We start from the raw sequence: 4,832 nt of genomic DNA on the forward strand, positions 1-4,832 counted from the left end.
AAAAACAAAAAAAAAGTGTGCACTGAAAAAGTAATGCAAATGTCATTTGTCTACACAAACAAACCCTATGACGTTGTTTACTTAATACAGATAACTAGCACCGATGGCAGTGTTAAGTCGCCATATAATTAGTTCCTGATAGGAACCAATTATTTCGGCTAGTATTTCTCAGATGATTTAGGCAGAAGGTAGTTTTTCCTTGAAATTTCCAGATATTCATAAGTTTCAACTTTGCTTCCATGGAGACGCCACCATTCAGTGAAGGCTGTGCCTCTATATGTAAAAATACACAAAAAAGGAAAACTGAATGGATTATTAAATAAAGACAAAATGAAGTTGTTCACTGTAGTTACCATCTTGTTTCAGGCTAAAAAGCATATATAACTCATCTAAACCCTGGCTACATTTTCACTGCCACTGCTTAGTTTGGCACCATCACTTCTTAGACTGTGTATCTCTTTCCAGTGCATCACGCAGATCGACATCTTTCTAAAATGTCAATCTGAATATGTAGCTTCCATGACTCTCTATTGCCTACTGGATGCCAAAATCCTTCCTCAGCACTGCACACAAGGGCACCCTATGATTGGGCTCTTGTCTATGTTTCTAGCACAAACTTCTCCAGTTCTTTGTTTTAGTATTTCAAATTATTTATTTATTTTTTAAGAGGCAGCATCTTGCTCTGTTGTCCAGGCTGGAGTACAGTGGTGTGATCACACCTCACTGCAACCTTGAACACCTGGGCTCAAGTGATCTTCCTGCCTCAGCCTCAGTTATTATAATTTTTTTTTTTTTTTTTTTTTTTTTTTAATTCCAGACAGGGTGTCACTTCCATTGGCCAGGCTGGAGTGCAGTATCATGATCACGGCTTATTTTTTTTTTATTTTTATTTTTTGAGACGGAGTCTCCCTCTGTAGCCCAGGCTGGAGTGCAGTGGCCGGATCTCAGCTCACTGCAAGCTCCGCCTCCCGGGTTCACGCCATTCTCCTGCCTCAGCCTCCTGAGTAGCTGGGACTACAGGCGCCCGCCACCTCGCCCGGCTAGTTTTTTGTATTTTTTTTAGTAGAGATGGGGTTTCACCGTGTTAGCCAGGATGGTCTCGATCTCCCGACCTCGTGATCCGCCCGTCTCGGCCTCCCAAAGTGCTGGGATTACAGGCTTGAGCCACCGCGCCCGACCGATCACGGCTTATTGTAGCCTCGATTTCCTGGGCTCAGGTCATTCTCCCACCTCAGCCTCTTGAGTTAGCTGGGACTACTGGTGTGTGCCACCCCACCTGGCTAACTTTTTGTATTTTTAGTAGAGATGGGGTTTCGCCATGTTACCCAGGCTTCAGTTCTTTTAGTAGACATCCCTGCCTTCCATTTCCTAGGTGTTAGCTAAATTAACTACTTGCAGTTCCAGGAGGAGACAGGCTCTCTGTTTTGATTTTCCATTCCTTTGTTCATACTCTTCCCTGGGCAAAGCTCTTTATCTTTTGTTTGCCTAATGAATACTATGTCACTTTAATGCTTTTTAAAATTTTATTTTATTTTATTTTATTTTATTTTTTTTGAGACGGAGTCTCGCTCTGTCGCCCAGGCTGGAGTGCAGTGGCCGGACCTCAGCTCACTGCAAGCTCCGCCTCCCGGGTTCACGCCATTCTCCTGCCTCAGCCTCCCGAGTAGCTGGGACTACAGGCGCCCGCCAACACGCCCGGCTAGCTTTTTGTATTTTTTAGTAGAGACGGGGTTTCACCCTGTTAGCCAGGATGGTCTCGATCTCCTGACCTCGTGATCCGCCCGTCTCGGCCTCCCAAAGTGCTGGGATAACAGGCTTGAGCCACCGCGCCCGGCCTAAAATTTTATTTTAAAAATAATTTTAGTAGAGATGGGAGGTCTCACCATGTTGCCCAGGCTGCTCTTAAACTCCTGGGCTCAGACGATCCTCCTGCCTCTGCCCCTCAAAGTGCTGGGATTACAGGCATGAACCACTGTGCCTAGTTCATCATTTTAACTCTTACCATCTTTTTCTGACTCCTGACTCCAGAATCCTTTTCTGACTCTTGCCCACATTCTCCTTTGTGTGCACATTCTGCTTTTGTCAACCTTCTATAATAGCACCTACAACACTTGATTGAATTTCTTTGATCCCGACTATCTTTTCTTAATAGGTTGCAAGCTCTTTAAGGTCAAGAGTTGTGAATTACAGTCATCCCTCTGTATCCATGGGTTCCCCATTCTTGGATTCAAGACCATCCTGGCCAACATGGTGAAACCCCGTCTCTACTAAAAATACAAAAATTAGCTGGGCATGGTGGCGCGTGCCTGTAGTCCCAGCTACTCGGGGGGCTGAGGCAGAAGAATCGCTTGAACCCAGGAGGTGGAGGTTGCAGTGAGCCGAGATCACGCCACTGCACTCCAGCCTGGGTGACAGAGCGAGACTCTGTCTTAAAAACGAAAACAAAATAAAAAAGAAAATAATACAAATAATAAAACCAATACAGTAGAACTGTATTGTGTGTGTGTATATATATATGTAGTATTTACATTGTATTAGGTATAAGTAATCTAGAGATGATTTAAAGTATGTGGGAGAATGTGTGTAGGTTATATGCAAATACTGTGCCATTTTACATTAGGAACTTGAACAATTTGATATTCTGGAGGGATCCTGGAACCAACCTCCCTTGGATATGGAGGGACGACTATATTCATTTTTCTATGAACAGCCCATAGAATACTGTGTGGCTGGCTGGCAGAAGGCACTCAGTAAATACTGTTGAATGAAGAACAATTTTAATCAGAATTATCTGGATAGCCACTGTTCAATATAGTAGCCACTAGCCACATGTGGCCATTTACATTTAAATTTTAATGAGTTAAAATTAAAAGAAATAAAAAATTCAGTTCCTCAGTTGCACTAGCCACATTTCAAGTGCTCAGTAGCTACATGGGACTACCATGCTAGACAACACAGGTTATAGAAATTGTATCCTTACAAAAAGTTCTAAAAGTGCTGATTTAAATAATTATTTCTTCTCCTATTTCAATATAATAGACATGTATTACCAGCCTGGGCAACAAAGAAAGATCCCCATCTCTACAAAAAATTTAAAAACAAAATTAGCTGGGCACGGTGGTGTGTGCCTGTAATTCCAGCTACTTGGGAGGCTGAACTGGGAGGATCACTTGAGCCCAGGAGTTCCAGGTTGCAGTGAGCCACAATCGCACCACTACACTCCAGCCTGGGAGACAAAGCAAGACCCTGTTTCATAAAAAAGAGTTACTGATTTTCTATATGTCAACATTTGTGCTAGGCACAGTGGTTATTAGCAAATGTGAACAAAACATTATTACTACTATAATTATTATTTGCAAGGCAGTCAAAATCTGGTAGGGAGAAGACTTCCAAACTGAAAGAGATAATTTCCCAAGGGGACAGCAGGGGAGGGTTTATGGAGACATTTTCATATAAACCGGGCACTCAAGGATGAAGAGGATTTGAATGGAGGAAATACGCAGAAGTGGGAAAGTTCATGGAAAACAGCAAGAATTTTATTTTATTTTTTGAGATAGGGTCTCGCTCTGTCACCTAGGCTGGAGTGCAGTGGCACAATCACAGCTTATTGCAGCCTTGACTTCCTGGGCTCAAACGATCTTCCCACCTCAGTCTCCCCAGTAGCTGGGACCACAGGTGTGCATCACCATGCCCAGATAATTTTTTTTTTTTTTTTTGAGACAGAATCTCGCTGTTACCCAGGCTGGAGTGCAGTGGCGTGGTCTCCGCTCACTGCAATCTCTGCCTCCCAGGTTCAAGCAATTCTCCTGTCTCAGCCTCCTGAGTAGCTGGGACTATAGTCTCATGCCACCACGCCCGGCTAATTTTTTTGTTTTGCTTTTTTGAGATGGAGTCTTGTTCTGTCGCCCGGGCTGGAGTGCAGTGGTGCAATCTCTCCTCAGTGCAACCTCTGCCTCCTGGGTTCAAGCAATTCTCTGCCTCAGCCTCCCGAGTAGCTGGGATTACAGGCATCTGCCATGACACCCGGCTAATTTTTGTATTTTTAGTAGAGATGGAGTTTCACCATGAGGCCAGGCTGATCTTGAATTCCTGACCTTGTGATTCACCCACCTTGGCCTCCCAAAAGTCCTGGGATTACAGGCCTGAGCCACTGCGCTCAGCCTAATTTTTGCATTTTTAGTAGGGATGGGGTTTCACCACATTGGTCAGGTGCCCAGCTAATTTTTGTGACGCAGTTTCACCATGTTGGCCAGGCTGGTCTCGAACTTCTGTCCTCAAGTGATCTGTCTGCCTGGGCCTCCCAAAGTGCTGGGATTATGGATGTGAGCCACTGTACCTAGCCTAATTTTTATTTTTATTTTATTATTTTTTTGAGATGGAGTCTCGCTCTGTTGCCCAGGCTGGAGTGCAGTGGCATGATCTCAGCCCAATGCAACCTTTGCCTCCTGGGTTCAAGCAATTCCCCTGTCTCAGCCTCCCAAATAGCTGGGACTACAGGCACCCGCCACCACGCCCAGCTAATTTTTGTATTTTTAATAGAGATGGGGTTTCACCATGAGGCCAGGCTGGTCTTGAACTCCTGACTTCGTGATCCACCTGCCTCAGCCTCCCAAAGTGCTGGGATTACAGGGGTGAGCAACCGTGCCTGACCTAATTTTTGAATTTTTGGTAGAGATGGGGTTTCACCATGTTGGCCAGGCTAGTCTTGAACTCCTGGGCACAAGTAATCCTCCTGCTGGGATTACAGGTGTGAGTCACAGTGTCCAGCCTGCAAGTAATTTAGTTTGCTTTGAATGCATGGCATAACGAGCAGGGAGTAGCTGTTTGTTCAT

The sequence above is a fragment of the Macaca thibetana genome, chromosome X (genome assembly GCF_024542745.1).
Source record: "Macaca thibetana thibetana isolate TM-01 chromosome X, ASM2454274v1, whole genome shotgun sequence".
Taxonomy (NCBI): Eukaryota; Metazoa; Chordata; class Mammalia; order Primates; family Cercopithecidae; genus Macaca; species Macaca thibetana.